Below are 20,438 nucleotides of genomic sequence, written 5' to 3'. Positions count from 1 at the left end.
ATTGATAGACTGAAACTGACTATCCATGAGGAGGCAGCAAGTGAAAGGAGCCCTGCTGATGAAAAGCTACACAACATGGTTTGAAATATATATTTAATGAAAGGCATTTTAGTTGTAATAAATTGAACATTTATTCAAAAGGCTTTGAGATAAAGTCAGTTTTAAAATTGAAAATTCAGATTTGCGATAAGTTTTCGACAGGACCTTTCAGAGAAAAGATTTAACGGAGGATTTTGATGACAAGGAACCATTGTCACGGCTGAGAATATAACTTGAAATGATAAGAATTTAATTATTTAGGAAGAATTAATATAGGTTATAAGAATTGTTAGTGAGGAATGCCCTTTGGCAGAGGGACTCTTGCACACTGGGCTCATGCCTACTCTCAGGAACTCAAACTCACCCGCAAACAGATCTATACCTTAACTAAAACATTTACTGGGCAAATAACTGGGCTCCTCATGCAATGGCACAGTGCTCTGTACACATCTTCCTCCAACACAGCTCAGAAAGAGCTGCGCTATGATGCTTATGCTTTACTCTACAATGAGGGGGTTGGGGGGGAGGGGTGCGGGGGGCAGTTGTGGTGGTGGGGGGGGGGGGGGGAGGTGGTGCAATACATGGAGTCACTACTGGCCATGTATTTTCAGTAAGATAATAGGAGAAAACACCAACATAGAGAATGGCAAGGAGATAGATGAGAAACAGCACTTTAGGCTGCAACCAAAGCTCTTGGCCAGCTTCCTCACTGAACAATCACCATTGCCTTGCATGAGTAGTCCTGTCCAACATCTCTTTGAGATCTTCCACTCTTCAGTAAGTGCATTAGTCCAAATTCCAACATCAGTATTAGTGTCAACCAACATTGTGGAATCACCAGTTCCTTCTGGTGTCTGTGCACGAACATTTCCGAAAGGAATATATCTTCCAATTCTGCTAAGATTTAACACTATCCATTCATGGGACATGGGTGTCGCTGGCTGGCCAGCATTTATTGCCCATCTCTAGTTGCTTGAGGGAAGTTGAGAACCAACTGCATTGCTATGGCTCTGGAGATTTCCTTTCTTAAAGGGTGAACCAGATGGGTTTTTCTGACAATCGGCAATAGTTTCATGGTCATCATTAGATTCTTAATTCCAGATTTTTAAAAATTGTATTCAAACTCCACCATCTGGCGTGGCAGGATTTGAACCATGTTCCCCAGAACATTAACTGAGTTTCAGCATTAATAGTCTAGCGATAATACCACTAGGCCATTGCCTCCTCAACACTAATGATCACCAGTTGAAAGCTCAATGCCTGACCTAGTGATTCTATGAGGTATTTTACCAAATTGCTGAAGCACGAGAGTGCTAATGATACCCAAGGTGAAGGGTAGCAACATGCTGAACATTGGGGTTAGCGAATCCTAGGTGCTCAGCCATACAATATAGTTAAGCATTCCTCGACTGCTTTTGTAGCAGTATAGCCCTGCTGGCATTCCAGTACCAGAGCAGTCATTGATTGAGGAGACAGCAAAGCAGCAGATGTCATCCCGACCGTGAACAACATGTACCAACATCATTGTTTCATTAACATCCCCATTCAAAACTCTAACTGATCATTGATAAAGCAGACTCAGAGATCCATAATCCAATTGAAGGGATGATCCAATTGACCTCCCAGTCTGTCCAAGATGAAAGAAATTATGGAGCCCAAGATCTGCAGAACAGCAATATGGACTGAGGGATGCTTCTGCGATTGCTGGTGATTCCTGCATTAAGATTCCAGCTAAGGTGTCCATTGAAGTGAGAACGCACCCCACAGCTAACTGCAGTGAATCAATGTCTGAAGCTGACTTAAGGCAGTAGTAAGCTCCTTCTCACTGTCCAATATGTTGCAAAAACTCTCTAGCTGTCAGTCCAATACATTAAGCGACTGGTGATGCACAGAAATCCTGCTTCACAAAAGGCTATCACCGCTGAAGTCTTCACCTCTGTACTGCTCAGCAGAAATAGGACATGAACTAGCTCTCCTGTGAACTCGTTCCTGCATTTTTCACCTGCTTTTGCTCCTGTTCACTTGCACTCGGTGATTCACTCAGACCGGGTTCTTCTCACTTTCTATGCCAATTTCTGTCCTGGTGTTTGAAAAATCTAGTGAGTGACGGTGCATCTTTGGGAAAATTGGCCTCCTTATTTGGACCTGAAAAAGCCAAGGGAGAGGGATAGGTCTACATGATAGCGTGTGGCAGCAAACACAAGCAGCATTAGATGACTGGTGACACTACAGGCATCTCCACATCATGACACTACAGGCCGACAGGGTATCGCACTGCAACATCAAGGCCGTAGATCGCACTGAGTATTTAAATAGAGAGTTCAGTGTGAAGAGAGAAGGAAGGAATGATGTCCAAACATCCAATTATACCTGGCCTCCAACCTCATCATCTTCCATGTTGTGTGCCTTCCTCTGATGTCAATGGCACTTCCTCACTCATCTTTCTCGTGATCTTGTCATTCCCCCCCTCTGTTGTATGCATCAGTTAATTTTCACAGTGCACATAAGTAACAAAAATAAATCAGGGATGCCTACCTCATTACGTTCAAGACTGAATAAGTTTCTCCACCACAATGGATAACTATCATTACGAAAAAAACACTGTCAAATTTCATTGCAACTTCTCTTTGCTGGCTGCCTATTTGAAAATGTCTTTTCCCTTCTCTTTTCTGCCTGTCTGACCTTCATTCAATTTATCACTGAGTACTTTACCTTTGGCTGTTTTAAACAGTTGTTCTACATTTCCCTGTGTTAAATGCCAAGTTTCAGTTTCCCACAGACATGAAGTTACATGAAGGTTAACATTTACACAAACTGCTGGGAGCCAAGAGTTTGAACCTGCACTGGAGGCTTTTATTTCGCTCCATAGCTTCTTGAACAGAACGCGAGCTTTGATTCTTGCTCCAAATTTTTGCAGCTGGAATTTGACTCTGGCTTTTAGTAGGCATGGGTGTATTCTGTTTGTTTCTGCTCCATATCTGTCCAATAAACGTCAGTGTGTATTAAACCGTTTTTTTTATTAGTGGGTTTTAGGGGGGGGGGGGCAATGGGTGAAATAGGCACTAATTGGATGCTGTGTAAATAAGAAATATTTTCAAATTCTAGATCCAGCACATAATTTTCATGTTAATTGATGAATATCAGAGGTGTAATGACTTCAATCAGACCATTGAGGTTGGCCTATTGGATATGAACTCCCCGATTAAGGAGCCAATTGATGGGCCAATCAGGGAGTCTTTGCCTTGTACTTAATCGGGAGTGTGTCAGTTCCTCTGACACCCTCGGAGATAGACTGCTAACGACTAGCACTCTGTATACTGCTATTAGAGTTTGTAAATAAAGGGATTTTGGTGAAGGGACTTCTGCCTCCAAAGACTTATTACAATAGGGTCACCAAATTTGCGAACTGAAATCGTGGGTCACACAGTCCCATGTTCAGCTGCAACATCCAAGGCTGTAGAATGCATTTTGACCTGGTTTCCAGGCATCCAGTGTTCTGTCTCTGGTTGCCACTCCGTAGTCCATTTACTGGTGGTGCCTGTTATTCAGATGCTCTGGTGCGATTTTCCTTTCATTCAACTTTCATATGAAACCTCTGTGCAGCTGACTATTATCTGGGGATTTGTTAGGCAGAGGGTTGGGGTTGAGGTGTTGCAAGAGGGATGCATGCACATTGCAACTGTAAAATACAAATGGCACACAGGCACAGTGGTTAGTACTGCATCACAGCACCAGCGACCCAGGTTTCACTCCAGGGTTTGTCTGGGCAACTGTCTGTGCGGAGTTTGCACGTTCTCTCCGTGTCTGTGGGGGTTTCCTCCCAGCGTCCAAAGATGTGCAGGTTAGGTGGATTGGTCATGCTAAATTGCTTACTCCTTTGTGTCAGGGGAATTAGCAGGGTAAAGATGGGGATAGGGCCTGGGTGGGATTGTTGTCATTTCTGGCTCGATGGGCCAAATGGCCTCTCTCTGCACTTTAGGAATTCTATTCCATGATTCTATTAGTCAAAAAGAGGAGATTGATATTTTTTCCACCAATTCTCTTGCACCGCCTCATACACTTTATTGACCAAAGGCAGGGCAGCTCAGTGTCAGATAATTCCTGATTTAAACCCACGCAGTCATTAGTAGTTAGGGTATTCATTCAGAGGTGATATTGATGAATGGAGGACTCTTCAAGGGACATCAGGGAGTGTATTTGGAAAAGAAGAGATGCATGGTCACTCTCGATTAACATGATTTATATATCCCTGCTGACCTTAAGCAGAAACCTGCAGGTCCAGCACTCACAGACTGATTAGACACAATTCTTGTGGAGCAATATATGTGGGCTCTTTTGTATCCACTCGCACTGATGATGAGGAGTGCCTTGGGTGATACATTGGTTGGCTCAGGGACAGAGGGCACACAAGACCTCAGATATATCATCGAATATCTTTGTGGCAGAGGGTGACAGTGGCACAGTGGTTAACACTGTTGTCCCACAGCGCCTGGGACCCAGGTTTGGTTCTGGCCTTGGGTTTGTCTTTGTGGAGTTTGCACCTTCGCCCCGTGTCTGCATGGGTTTCCACCGGGTGCTCTGGTTTCTTCCCACAGTCCAAGGATGTGCAGGTTAGGTAGATTGGCCATGCTAAATTGCCCCTTGGTGGCCAAAGATGTGTAGGTTAGATGAATTGGCCATGCTAAATTGCCTCAATGGGTGGGATTTTCCGGCTGTGCTCACCCCAAGGCTGGAAAATCCTGCCCGTACTCAACAGACATTTGCATGCTCCTGTCCCGCCCGCTATGATTCCCGTGGAGGGTGGGACGGGAAAATTCCGCTTAGTGTCCAAAGATGTATAGATTAGGTAGATTGGCCATGCTAAATTGCCCCTTCCAAAGATGTATAGGTTATGTTGATTAGCCAATGTAAATGCACAGGGTTACAGGGCTATGATAGAGGGAAGGGCCTGGTGGGATGCTCTTTCAGAGAGTCGATGTAAACTCGATGGGCTGAATGGCCTCTTCTGCACAGTGGAGATTCTATAGCTCTAAGGTCTACAGGAGAAAGGATGTCCTGAACCTGTAGCTATGAAGGAGAGCAGATCACCCTCCTGTCCCTCCTCTCCCATGCTAAATTGCCCCTCTGCTGCAGCAACTGGTGCTGCGGCCCTTGGCCAGCCTCATGTTCTCCTCCCATTCTGCCTCAAGACAAAGGTGGACTCTTGGCAACTTACCCAACATGAAGCTCGCTGCTTATCTGGTGTCCAATAAGAAAGAGTTGAACAGCACCTACTCTATTTTCAGTGAAGTCCTGAGAGAAACTCGGGAATAAGTGTTGCTCACGTGTTGGTAATGTCTTGACAATATGTCCCAGAAAGTCTCCTGATGTGCTTCCAAGATGCTGCTCACAGCTGCAGCCTGCAATGATCATGAAATGTTAAGGATCCCTTTAAGTAATGCTTGAAATCGACTTCATGTTTACTCCCAATCAGCTGGTTGCTGTTAGGACCAGCCATTTGTTGAAGTGTTAGCAGAATGCCATCCAGGCACTTTCTTCAGCATTTTAGTATTTGAAGTGGCAATCAGCTATTTAACTAGCCTGCAGGTGGCTGTTCTTACAGCTAGCTTCAAGTCCTTCAGCAAGATTGTATCTTGTGTTAAATGCATGTTAAACCCACTTTTCAGCCCAAGACTCCATCCTGACTACCCTGTTACTTCTTTAGTACCTAAAGTGTATTCAGTGAAAATTGCCCCTCTGACATTTACCTGTATGTGCTGAAGGGATGTATAGTGAGCTGTTACAGCAGATGGGAATTAGGACACAATCTGTAGCAGAATCAGTAACAGGCTGCAGCAAGAGTGGGTCATGCATCAATTTCACAGTAGGGATGTAGTAGAAGGTATCAGTGTAAATCCACTTTATATTTCTACTGCCAAGTGTTACAAACAGGGAAAAGTGACAAAACCAAACTTCTTAATTATCTCAGACCCTCTCCTCCCTCCCTCAAATTGAATGTAAAATTCAATCATATTATGGTCACTGCTAACTAGAGGTGTTTTCATGGTGGCACAGTGGTTAGCACTGGTGCCTCACAGCGCCAGGGGCCCGGGATCAATTCCTGGCTTAGGTCACTGTCTGTGCGGAGTCTGCATGTTCTCCCCCTGTCTGCCTGGGTTTCCTCCGGGCGCTCCAGTTTCCTCCCACAGTCTAAAAGATGTGCTGGTTAGGTGCTAAAATTCTTCCTCAGTATACCCAAAGAGGTGCCGAAGTGTAGCAACTCGGGGATTTTCACAGTAACTTCATTACAGTGTTAATTTAAGCCTACTTGTGACAATAATAAACTATAACATTTTCACTATGTGATCATTAAGTACTCCTATGTCACTGCATAATACCAGGTCTAGTATAGCCTACTCTCTCGGTGGTTTCAGGCATTGCCGTTTTAAGAAACTATCCCAAAAAGATTCAATCAACTATCTTTGCCCATCTGACTTTTCTGGTCTATATGTAACTTAAAATCCCCCGTGATTATCGCCTTGCCTTTCTGACAAGTTCAAATTACTTCTACCCTTATGTTCCACTCCGCCATGTGGTTACTTTTGGGGGGCTTGCACATGACTCCCACAAGTGACTTCTTGTCTTTACAAATTTTCATCTTTACCCAAACCATTTTCACATTTTGGATTCCTGGACTTAGGTCATCGCTCTCTATTGTGCCAATACCATCATTAACTAACAGAGCCACCCCTTCACAATTTCCTCACTTCCTGTCCTCCCTAAATATCCTGTATTCAGGTCCATTACTGAGTCAATTACAGACTAGCAAGCAGTTTCTATGCCTCTGGTCAAAATACATTATTCATCTCAGGAGGTAGATAGTGGGTTTCAGCTCTTGTATTTCTATAGGACCAGGCTGGGGAAACGAACCATATGCTGGCCCCTGGTTTCATTCATCGTAATGTGTCCTCACAATAAGATGTTTGCGATTCCACAAGGATGATGGTGAGCTTTTGTTCTTGCCCTGTTGTTGGAAATTTCTAGGCACAGCAACCAACTTCTGAATCATGTGACCTAGACCAGCCATCTTTTGGATCAGCAGAGTATACTTTTTAAATAAGCAAAAAAGTAAGTTTTGATTCAAAAGGTATATAATCTCTTTCATGTCTGAGGGACATGACATTGGTGTATGTTCACTTCTAGAGAGCCAGGACATTGTTGTTCGAGTTCCTCAGGGTTCCGAAGCCTGCTTTATCAATAATCTTCCATTCATTAGAAGGTCAGAAGTGGAGTGTTTGCTGTTGATTGCATAATGTTTAATATCAGTCATTACTCCTGAGATACTGAATCCATTCCCACATGCAGCAAGACCTAGACAACATTCAGGTTTGGGCTGATAAGTGGTAAGTAACGTTCCCACAAATGTCAGAGAATAACCATCCCCAACAAAGGAAAATAACCACCTCCCCTTGACACTCAATGCTATTATCATAGCTGAACCCCCACTATCAACATCCTGGGCATTACCTTTGACCAGAAACTGAATTCAGCCAATTATATAAATACTGTGGCTGCAAGAGCAAGTCAGAGGCTGGGAATTCTGTGGCAAGTAACTCACCTCCTGACTCACCAAAACTTGTTCACTATCTACAAGCCAGAAGTGCAATGGAATACTCTCCACTTGCCTGGATGAGTGCATGCCAACATCAGTCAAGAAGCTTGACACCATTCAAGACAAAGCAGCTCACTTGCTTTTCACCTCATCCACCATTATAAATGGTTACTCCCTCCACCACCAATGTACAGTTGGCAGCAGTGTGTACCATTTGCAAGATGCACTGCAGCAAACTCACCAAGGTTCCTTCGACAACACCTTCCAAACCCATGCCCTGCAGCACCTAGAAGGGCAATGGCAGCAGATGCATGGGAACTCCATCACCTGCAATTTACCCTCCAAGACACACGTCATCCGCACTTGGAACTATATCATTGTCCCTTAGCTGTCACTGGGTCAAAAAGCCTGGAGAACTTTCCCTGAAAGCTGTGTGTGTGTACTAACATCATATGGACTGTAGCGATTTAAGAAAGCAGCTTGTCATTATCTTCTCCAGCGCAATTAGGCATGGACAACAAATTGTGGCCTTGCAAGCAATATTCACATTCAATGAACAATTAAAATAAATATAAAAAGTAAATAGTTGGCCTCACATACCCCAGAAATTGGTTCCATCCTGCCATGGTGGAGCCTCACCCAGCTCCCAAAGTCAGAGTCACCCTGCCATCTATCTGAGGCCTATTGGCCCCAGAAATAAAACCAAAAAATGTTGGATATATGCACCAAGTCTGCAGCATCTGCGGAGAGAGAAACAGAGTTAATGTTTCAAATCGATGGTTCCTTTGCCAGAACTCAATTCTCACTTCACAGAAGCTGCGACATAGATCTGCTTTTTATTTGGAGTTCTAACATCTGCTGTATCCTGTTTTTGTCCGATTGGCTCATATTGAATCTTGTTGCTGCAAAAGAGGAAATTATTGAACGCAGCTCCATACTGAAAATGAGTTCAATCGTCACTGCTTTGACAACTTTAAGATTCAATAGGAAACGGTGAGTCTTCGAGCGGAATGGTATTGAATGTTAGAGCCAGTCAGGTAAGGGAAGGAAGAGATGGAGGAAAGCTTAGAAACGTTCTGGTATCCCCCAGGGTCTTTGAAGTACTGTATGTTTTTTTCCCCGAACTTAGGAGCAACAGTAAGCTATGTGCGTGACTAAGGTCGACGACAAGTACACCAAGCTCTTTCCCACTTCTCCAAAAAGCATTTACAATTATCGTAATTAATATTTATCATCAATATTGGAAGAACAGGGAGGGGAGAGAAGGGAAAGGAGGGAGTTCTAAATCCAATACAAAACTTAGCAATATCCAGATACTGATTATATTCTTAATGTGACAATTGCAGTTAAGTGCCTTGACTCCCAACTTAAAATGCGAGGCATGCAGTGAAAACTTAGTCATTAAGGTCACTGACTTCTGAAACAAACCACTATATCATGTCATCAATCGAAACTCAGCTGAAGAATTCGAAAGAGCAGAAGATCAATTCCTGATTTATCAATCGATAGAGAGGCAGGGCTTGAAATAGGAAGGAAATGCAAACTGGTCAAATTAGATACGGATCTAGGGCCTAGATAATGAAGAGGCTGAACACATGTATCTCATTCTCATGGTCTCATTGAATATTTTGGTTTCAATAGTTCAATAATTCAAAATAAATATTGTCAAAAGATAAAGGTGGCCCAAAGTGTCCAAATGGATTAGAGATGGTCGGAACTATTCCTGTGGGCGTCACGAAGCATATGACTTGATCGTTAATGGTTCCTCAGAGATCAGTATGTAAAATTTAAAAATCAGTAGATATTGTGTAAAAGCCCCATTCCAAGTTCTTAATAATCGCCTTCTCTTTAGAGAGCTGTTGATTCAGATCTGGTTTTGTTTCCTGTCCCATCTGAAAAAAAATAATTGGGGTAAATAAGCATTTAAATATGCTGGGCAGAATTTTATCAGAAAAATTCTAAGTGATTTGATTTATTATTGTCACATGTATTGGGATACAGTGAAAAGTATTGGTTCTTGTGCTATACAGACAAAGCATACTGTACATAGAGAAGGAAAGGAGAGGGTGCAGAATGTAGTGTCACAGTCATAGCTAGGGTGTAGAGAAAGATCAACTTAATGTAAGGTAAATCCATTCAAAAGTCTGATGGCAGCAGGGAAGAAGCCATTCTTGAGGCGGTTGGTATGTGATCTCAGGCTTTTATATCTTTTTCCCAATGGAAGAAGGTGGAAGAGAATATGTCTGGGGTGCGTGGGGTCCTTAATTATGCTGTCTGCTTTTCCGAGGCAGCGGGAAGTGTAGACAGAGTCAATGGATGGGAGGCTGGTTTGCGTGATGGACTAGACTATGTTCACAACCAATTGTAGTTTCATGTGGTCTTGGTCAGAGCAGGAGCCATACCAAGCTGTGATACATCCGGAAAGGATGCTTTCTATGGTGCATCTGTAAAAATTGGTGAGAGTCATAGCTGACATGCCAAATTTCCTTAGACTTCTGAGAAAGTAGAGATGTTGGTGGGTTTTCTGAACTATAGGTCAGCGTGAAAGGACCAAGACAGGTTATAAGTGTAAAACGGGCGAGAAAACGGGATGTTTTCTTGCACAATTTTCCAGTGAGGTCAGTGGTGGTAACTTATGGCACTCTGTGCAATACAGAGGTTGTAATCTGAATCTTGGCAGTTAGGGGGGGCTCAGATCTCAGCTCACCCAGAAACCGGCTGGTAAGCAGTAGTGGCGCTAGTGTGCAGGTGCCCCAATCTCCCAGCATACATTGTGTACGCAATGTACTGGGAGATCTACAACTGCACTCCACAGACATTGTCCCATCCCCCACGGGCATCGCTCCTCTGATTGCTTTGCCCTCCCCCCAATCACCACCCCAGTCGATCACCGACCTCCTGATAAGCCCCCACCCCCAATCACCATCCCCACTGATCAGGCCCCACCTCTCAATGCAGAGTTCCCCCCTTCCTTCCCCCCCCCCCCCGCCCCCAACCACCAAACCAGGCTCTGCTCATGTCAGGCTCCTCCTTCTTGGTACTGCCAGGGTGCCAGGCTGCCCAATGGGCAGTGTCAGGATGACAGGCTGGCAGTGCCAGGCTGACAATGCCCAAGTGGCACTGCCCAGCCCTGCCTCCGACCACCCAAGGGGCTTCAATGGCCTCTGGTCCCACCAGAAATTTTTTGCCTTTCATTCATATTTTCCACCCTGCTATCCTACTTGACCAGTACAGCAGGGTGAAATAGTCCCACTGGCTGAGTCCATTCGAGGCTGGATTCTCCTTGCTCCCAGGATTCTCCAGCCCTCGGGGGCAATAGTAGCCCAGGTGGATCACCACTGATATCCACAAATGGCGAGCAGGCATGATGGCCATGCTGGGAGCTCAAAGGCCATTGAAGCCCTTGGATAGTCAGGGACATGGCTGGGCAATGTCCACCTGACAGTGCCAGCTTAACAGTGCTATGTGGCATCCTGGCAGTGCCAGGTGTCACTGACAGGTGGGCACTGTGAGGGTGCCAGGGCAGTGCCAAGAAAGTAAGGCCTGAGGGGGGTAAAGCCTGAAGGCATTGGGCTTTGAGTAGGGGAGGAGACCTGAGGTGTGGCCTGAGGGAGGCAGAACATGAAGAGGGTCATGAAGGGGTGGGTTATGAAGCAGGTCAGGAAGGGGGAGCAGGCAGGAAGGGGGTCATGAAGGGGGACCCATTGGGAGGGCCCCAATACCTCGATGCTGGCGATCTTTGTTGGGGAGAGGGGTGGGGAAACATCTTCAATGAGGGAGGGGTCCCCCAATATCCATGGGGGAAGGGATGGGGGATTTTCAATTTCACTTTGAGATCAGGGCACCGTTTAAAAATAACACCTTTCTCTGTGAAGCCAGGCTCACTGGTGTGTTTAGGCCCCGCCCCTCAGAACTGATGCATAACCCGCTCCCCTCCCAGCAGATTACTAAGTGTGGAAAAATTGTGATCTGATTCGCACCGGCAGTCACACTGGTTTAATCATCCAAAATGGCACTTGGTCGTTTTTTGGGCAAGTTCTGCCCAGAAAATGCTGGAGAAACTCTGCACTTCTGGCAGCTTCTACGGACAGACTTTGTTTCTCCCTCCACAGATACTGCCAGACCGACTGAGTTTATCCAGCATTTTCTGCAATTGCGATTTGATGCCTTCCAAGACTTTCCCTCCTTTCCCAAAATAAGGAATGACCGGTAAATCCAACGGAATATAGCAATCCAAACAATTAAATCCTGAAATAGAAGTCAAAATGGTCTCGGGGAAAGTAATCCTTTCCTTCAGGGGTGGCACGGCGGCACAATGGTTAGCACTGCTGCCTCACAGCATCAGGGATCTGCGTTTGATTCTGGCCTCGGGTCACTGTCTGTGTGGAGTTTGCACATTCTCCCCATACCTGTGTGGGTTTCCTCCGGCTGCTCCGGTTTCCTCCCACAGTCCAAAGATATGCAGGTTAGGTTGATTGGTCATGCTAAATTGCCCCTCAGTGTCCCGGGATGTGTAGGTTAGAGGGATTAGTGGGGTAAATGTGTGGGGTTGTAGGGATAGGGTCTGGGGTGGGATTGTTGTCGGTGCAGACTCGATAGGCTGAATGGCCTCCTTCTGCACTGTAGGGATTCTATGATTCTTTGACTTCATGCTTGATCTTTCCTTCTGTCGTCTGGTCAAAGAAGCACAATTTTATTCTTGCACTGCTTCCCATCATTTGGACTGCTCTTTCATCTCAGCTCCCTTCAGTTGATAATCTTACATTTTGTTCCAGTCTTGTCTCGGAGTCTCTTGAGTAGCTTCCTCTCTCTTTGACCCAGTTCACAAGGCTCAGCATGAATCACAATCGCAAAATCATGCAAAATTATTCCATTGGAAAGCATTCAAGTCAAAACCTATCAGCCCAGCTCCTTTTATAGGTTGTTACATTATTAAATGGCTATGTCAAATTGGCAAAGAAAACAAAAGTGTTTGAAATTTAAATTTGCTTTCCTTACATCTTCCATCCACACGTATTCTTTTAAAAACTTGTAAAAAAAAAAGAGGGGTATAATTATTGTTGCAATCATTCTTTTAAACGATGTTTAATTATTATTTGAAGATGATTCATTGAATTTTTTTTCTATTTGCTATTTTCCAATTTCTGCTTCGTATTACGCATGAGACACATTTCCACGCCCAGTGGCATATCCAAAATGTAAAATTGAAGAACGAAACTCACTTTTTAAATGCTTCAGTAAAAAATTACATTTAAAGTGCAGGTATCTGTTTTAATTACTGAGAAATCACACAACGATTTGCTCTGAAAGGAATTCTTCTTTTATCCTCAGTTCTTGGTTGTTAATTTAAAAACTAATTTTTTACTGAACAAATATTTGGTACAGTACGAAAGAAAAAGTGTGGGTGAATTGCGTTGGAAATAAAAAATGCCATGCTGGTTCAGTGGAAGTACCTTCCAGTGAGCTTGTTCTTAATGCTGATATCTTTGTGAGTGGTTACTTGATCAGGTAAAATCTCTTATCAGTGAACAAGCACCCCATGTTGAACAAGTTTGGCAATCGTAACGTGGTAATCACAGATCCATGGTGTCAAGTGGACTGATTCTCCTTGGCTGTATTCCAAAACAGTATCCAAATGAGGGAGGCATTGCAGAGACTAATCTTTCACAGCCATTTTCCTGCATTGCATGTCAACCTTCTGTATGCCATTTCTGGTATCTGCTCCTGAAAAATGTAATGGAAATGAAAGCTCTACTCTCAACCCTTTCAATAGCACCAGTGGCAGCTCAGGTTGCCCCCCGGTTAACCATTACTGATTACAGAGAAGCTATTTAAGTGCTATCTGTCTTTCTTTTTAATTTATTAATGTCACAAGTAGGATTACATTAACACTGCAATGAAGTTACTGTGAAAATCCCCTAGTCACCACACTCTGACACCTGTTCAGGTACACTGAGGGAGAATTTAGCATGGCCAATTCTTTTGGACTGTGGGAGGAAACCAGAGCACCTGAAGGAAACCCATGCAGACACAGGGAGAACATGCAAACTCTGCACAGACAGTGATCTAAGTCAGGAATCGAACCCGGGTCCCTGGTGCTGTGAGGCAGCAGTGCTAACCACTGTGCCACCATGAAAGCACCTCTAGTTAGCAGTGACCTTAATATGATTGAATTTTACATTCAATTTGAGGGAGGGAGGAGCGGGTCTGAGAAAATGAAGAAGTTCAGTTTTGTCACTCTTCCCTGTTCACTTCACACAGTGACCCAAGGTGGGAATCGAACCCAGGTCCCTGGCGCTATGAGGCAGCAGTGCTAACCACTGTGCCACCCTGCCGTCATAAAGAACTTGCTGGCACTACCAAGAAGGATGTTTATTTTTGACCTTAGGAATTAAAAAATTGTTTTGACACTCCAGTTTTGTTTTGCAAAATATTGTTCGAATTTATATTTTGTGATGGAGGTAAGATCCTGCACTGAAATGTAAATCCCTACCCCACCCCAACCCCTGCTCCTCCTCTACTAGAGATCTGGCTTCATGGGAATCCTCATTGACCTTTGTAGATGTCATTCATCTTGCCAACTCCTGAGTCACAAACGTCGATTTCCCTGTCACAAAGCAGTAATCCTCCCTCTTCCTAACAGCTCCACATCATTTGGAACAAAAAGAGTGAAGTCTTCACAGTCAATCCAACATCCTTCTCCCACTCCTCTTTATTCTTCCTACCCACATTTGTTTCTTTTCCCCTGTTTCCATCTACGACTTGGCACACACATCCCACTCTCTTACCACCTCCTTCCAAGGCAGACAGAAGAGACATTCTGACTGTTGCTGGTACTGCTACCATCCCAGCTAGGGCACCACAAGCACAAATTCATTCACGGGTGAGAGAACCTTTAAAATAAATGTAGACCAGCCATGCATAAATCACAGGTTCTCCATGTATACGTTAACTTCAGAATATCACAATTTTTCATGCCATCCAGATAATATCTTGCTCCATTTTTAAAAAATCTTTCTGGCTCTCCCATTACCCCAGGCGTATTAAATGCGCTATCCCCTCTCATGATGCTCATGCCTTTAAGTGCCAGAAAGCACCCAGGCTTCCTCTTTTGTCTTCCTGACTTGTGGTCAAAAGGGAACCAAGTGCACAAACTTGGCATTTTTTTGTTTCACAAAAGTCATGGGGAACTTTCAAACAATCTGCTCCTCATTCCTGCGGGCACTTCTGCTACATTCTGCATTAATTGTTCTTGGACTGAGCCAGGAGAGATCAAACTTAAGATTTCACACAATAGGGACATTAAATTGTGAGTTTTGCTGGTGGCATGGAAAATTAAAAACTTGCAAAGTGGGGAAAACGTTAAGGAAACTTTAAACCAAAATGAGTCTATGTTTTATCCAAGCCTACGCTATATAAAGTTTATTTATTAGAGTCACAAGTAGGCTTACATCCACACTGCAATGAAGTTACTGTGAAAATCCCCTAGTCGCCACACTCTGGCACCTTTCAGGTACACTGAGGGAGAATTTATCATGACCAATGCACTTAACCAGCATGTCTTTCAGACCGTGGGAGGAAATCGGAGCACCCAGAGGAAATCCATGCAGACACCGAGAGAATGTGTAGACTCCGCACAGACAGTGACCCAAGCCAGGAATTGAACCTGGGTCCCTGGCGCTGTGCCATTGTGCCACCGTTCTGCCCCTATATACTAAATGTTGATTTGGAAAATTTAATTATCTTGTTTGAACAAAGATATCCGGATGGCAAGACTTGAAAGGCAATGAAAGTTACTGGGGGCAAATATTTATAGTCCTTCAAAAGTATTTTAGCTTTAACCTCCGTGGCAAATCAGACAGAAAGTAGCCTAGGACCCAGATATGTCAGATCCAGCCTTCCTTTCCTGTTTCCATATTCTTTGTTGGAGTGTATAACCCCAAACAATTCACACATATCTGGGACAGTATGGGCATAGGTAGTGGGCATGACAAAAGAGCACTGACTAGTAAGCCCAGTGAAAGATGAAGTAGTGCCTTAAGTGAGACACATGAGGACATACCTGGAAGCATCAGGCCTGCATTTGTGCTTGCATTCCAAAATAAATGTTTTTTTCTGGTGATTCTCCAGATAGAGGGGCTAATGCGCAAATATGCGATAGGGGTCCTAGCAACCTCAAGCCAGAGCATGGAGCCTCTATCATATTTTGCAACCTCTCCCATTTGGCTGGTTCCTGAGATACAAGCCAAGTAGGATGGGGTCTTCCAGCTGGTGGGGAGAGAATTCCCACCATTCTAAAAATCCTGACCTCAAGTGTTTTGCACATGCTCACTTTTCCCACATATCCCTCAGATACACTTAATATTCACACTCACTCATCCCACACACTCACACTTCACACACCCTCATCCCACACACACATTCAGGCCACTCTCACATTCACTCAACTCTGTCCCACACAGTTACCCGATAAGCTCCCTCGTTCTGTTTTTTTAAAAAACAGACAGCTCTCTCTTACACACTCAGTTCTCTCTCAAACACAGACACTTGGGGGAGAATTTTCCCGTCCAACCCGCCACAGGAATCATAGCGGGTAGGGGGCAGACCATGTAAACTTGCTTCGGCCTTGAGTGAGATTTTCCAATTTTGGGACGAACGCGGACGGAAAATCCTGCCCTTCGTTTTCACATACACACACACACACACACACACGTCTCACAGTTCTCAGACTACAACAGATTTTTAAATAATACCACAAAAATAAAGGGCACAATACAAAAATGTACAAGTCATAGAGGTTTACCGAATGGAAACAGGCCCTTCGGCCCAACTTGTCCATGCTGCCCTTTTTTTTAAACCCCTAAGCTCATCCCAATTGCCCGCATTTGGCCCATATCCCTCTATACCCATCTTACCCATGTAACTGTCTAAATGCTTTTTAAAAGACTAAATTGTACCCGCCTCTACGACTACCTCTGGCAGCTTGTTCCAGACACTCACCACCCTCTGTGTGAAAAAATTGCCCCTCTGCAGACTTTTGTATCTCTCTCCTCTCACCTTAAACCTATGCCCTCTAGTTTTAGACTCCCCTACCTTTGGAAAAGATATTGACTCTCTAGCTGATCTGTGCCTCATTATTTTACAGACCTCGATAAGATCACCCCTCAGCCTCCTACGGTCCAGAGAAAAAGTCCCAGTCTATCCAGCCTCTCCTTATAACTCAAACTATCAAGTCCCGGTAGCATACTAGTAAATTTTTTCTGCACACTTTCTAGTTTAATAATATCCTTTCTATAATAGGGTGACCAGAACTGTACACAGTACTCCAAGTGTGGCCTTACCGATGTCTTGTACAATTTCAACAAGACGTCCCAACTCCTGTATTCAATGTTCTGATGGATGAAACCAAGCATGCCGAATGCCTTCTTCACCACTCTGTCCACCTGCGACTCCACTTTCAAGGAGCTATGAACATGTACCCCGAGATCTCTTTGTTCTGTAACTCTCCCCAATGCCCTATCATTAACTGAGTAAATCCCGCCCTGGTTCAATCTACCAAAATGCATCACCTCACATTTGTCTAAATTAACCTCCATCTGCCATTCATCAGCCCACTGGCCCAATTGATCAAGATCCCATTGCAATCAGAGATAACTTTCTTCACTGTCCACTATGCCACCATAGTGGGGAGGGGGAAAGCGGATGCAATTAACTTTCACCATGTCGCAATTCCGGAATTATTACGGGACCTGTTCATCTTGTGTTAAAAGTCACACTGGCACCAAGATCTGATTAATACTGCACTAGTGAAAAGACACAGAAATAAATTGCAAGGGAAGCCATCTGATAGCCACAAAAATTGTATCAGCCGAGGAATAAATGGAAGAAAGATGTGGGCAAGGAAACAGGAAAGTTTCTCAGGTAAAATTCACAATCCCAATTTTCCAGAGAGGAAGCCACTAATGAAGAGCATGAGTTTTGATATGTGGCATTAACATTGTTTTAAAGTTTATTTATTAGTGTCACAAATAAGGCTTACATTAACATGCAATGAAGTTAGTGTGAAAACCCCCTAGTTGCCACATTCCGGCGCCTGTTCGGGTACACTGAGGGAGAATTTAGCATGGCCAATGCACTTAACCAGCACGTCTTTCAAACTGTGGGAGGAAACTGGAGCGCCTGGAGGAAACCCACGCAGACATGGGGAGAACGTGCAGACTCCGCACAGACAGCGACCCAAGCGAGGAACCGAACGCAGATCTCTGGTGCTGTGAGGCAGCAGGTCTAACCAGTGTGCCACCGTGCCGCCCTAATTTTCTAACTCACAGTTCACAAGCACACCCAGGGAGTGCTGGTGAGTTTAAACACATTCATGAAGGAAGATCAAATATTATAATTACGCCAGAGAGGGAAGTTCTAAATTTTCAATGACATTCCATGTACTTGCAACAGCAGCGAGTGATTGAATTGTGGGCTCATGACTATAAAAATGACACTAATTTCAATTTTTCTTTGACTGCAGAATTGTTCCAAATACCTGGAGGTACGTTTTTTTTTACTTCAAACAGGTTTCACAGTGCAACCAAAAACGTGACTGAAGTATTCTTCCTGAAGAACTAAAAGACTCAGTTACTGTCACAGAGGAGAGACAACAGAAAGTGGCACCAAAAACCATGAACATGGACTAAACTGCTGAGTCTCCAATTTTTCCAATGTTGACCTGAGTGTTGTAGCACAAGAAATAAGACAATAATGAGGAATAATCGCATGGCTATAAAGGAAAGAAGCCATTGACAGAAATGGGGCAAGCAATGAGGTGAAAGTTTGCTGCAATTATGGATTTAGTGACAGCTCAGAGATCCTCAGGATGGCTGTCCAGTGCAGTAAGAAGTTCAATGATACGCAGTAAATGAGCAATGTAAGAGCACTGCCACATTCCATGCTGCAGTTTCACCTGATGTGCCAAAGAAGAACAACACCATTTAGGATCTTTATTTTTAAATTACCAATCTCTTCTTCATTTTTTCTCTGAATCTCTTCCTCTCTTCATCATCTACTTGTCTCCATGTGTGGGTGCTGCTATCACACTTATTATGGAGTGAGAGAAAATATTGTGCAAGCATGGTCATCCCAATAACAATAACACAAGTGAAAATTCTCCACTAAAATAATTTTAATAGAAGAAACACAAGAAGTGTTAGACTGACATTGGAATCCACAAAGGTGTGAAACTGCAATTTTGAGAGATGAACACAGTCTCATGCAAGATGGTTTGGGAAAATATGGGAGATTTAGTGGTATTGTTGCTGTACCATACTGAAGCAGCCCATGTCCTAATACATCAAGATCTGAACAATATTCAGGCATGGGCTGAAAATTGTTGCAAGGAACATTCATATCACACAAGGCAATGACCATCTCTAACAAGAGAGAATCGTAACTATCGCTCCTTGAGATTAAACAGCACCACCATTTCTGAATCCCCCACTCTCTACATCCAGGGTATTGCCATTGACCAGAAACTGAACTGGACCAACCCTATAAATACTGTGGCTACAAGAGCAGGTCAGAGGCTAGGCACCCTGCACCATTTAACTCACCTCCTGACTCCCCTAAGTCTGTCCACAATCTACAAGGGACAAGTCAAGAGTGTTGTGAAATACTCTCCACTTGTCTTCACAGCTCCAACAACAATCCAGGACAAAGCAACCCGCTTGACTGAGATCCCATCCACAACATTCACCCCCTTCACCACCGACGCACAGCAGCAGCAATGCATGCCATCCACAAGATGCACTGCAGTAACTCATCAAGACTCCTTAGACAGCACCTTCGAAACTCACCATCACTAGCAACTAGAAAGAAAAGGGCAGCAGATACATGGGAATACCACCTGGAAGTTCCCCTCCAAGTCACTCACCACCCTGATTTGAACTAAATCACTGTTCTTTCACTGTTGCCAATATTCAGTTGGGGGGAATGGAGTGACTGATCTCTGTTCTGTGTGCACTTGTACACAGAACATGAGAGATCTGCGCATGTGCAATGGCGCCCTCTAGCTGTGATCAGCCGGTTTTCCGGTGAGAATAGACTCCATCAACTCCCCAGACTGCTGTGAATCACACTATGCCTGTGTTTTGGAACTAAGTGGCATAAGATCATGTCTGAAAGCTTGCTGAAAAAAATGGGCAGGATTCTCTCCCTTTTTCATTCTCATTTGGCACTTAGAATTTGTTTTGGTAAGATCGTCTCCCCCTTGACTCTTCTATTATGCCTGCAAATTACTGTTCCATCTTGAACCTCCCTTTCCTCTCCAAGATATTTGAATGTGTTATCACCTTTCAAATCCGTGCCCATTTTTCTCAGAATGTCTTGATTGAATCTCCTCTAATTAAGTTTCAGCACCATCACAATAATTAAATGGCTCTTATCAGATTGACAAATGATATCATAGTTGACTGTGACAAGAGTGAACTTTCCTTCCTCATCCTTCTCAACCTACCTGCAACCTTTGACACAGTTAACAATAAAATTCAACATCCCGGTCATCCAGCTGTATGGGACTCCCATTGGCTTGTTTCTTTCTTGCCTATTCTATTGCAGCCAGAAAATCAGTAAATGCCTTCTCTGCTCACTGCCACATTGTTACCTCTGGTGTCCCCCCATGGACTTATCCTTGGCCTCTCCCTTTCTCTCATCCCTGTCCCTCAGTGGCACAGGTAGACTGATGGTACTCAGTTCTAACTCTCTTCTACCTCTCTTTTTGTGTCTCAATATTGTCTGACTGCTTGCCTGACATCCAGAATTG

Source organism: Mustelus asterias, chromosome 19 (assembly GCF_964213995.1).
Source record: "Mustelus asterias chromosome 19, sMusAst1.hap1.1, whole genome shotgun sequence".
Taxonomy (NCBI): Eukaryota; Metazoa; Chordata; class Chondrichthyes; order Carcharhiniformes; family Triakidae; genus Mustelus; species Mustelus asterias.
This window is presented reverse-complemented; position numbering follows the sequence as displayed.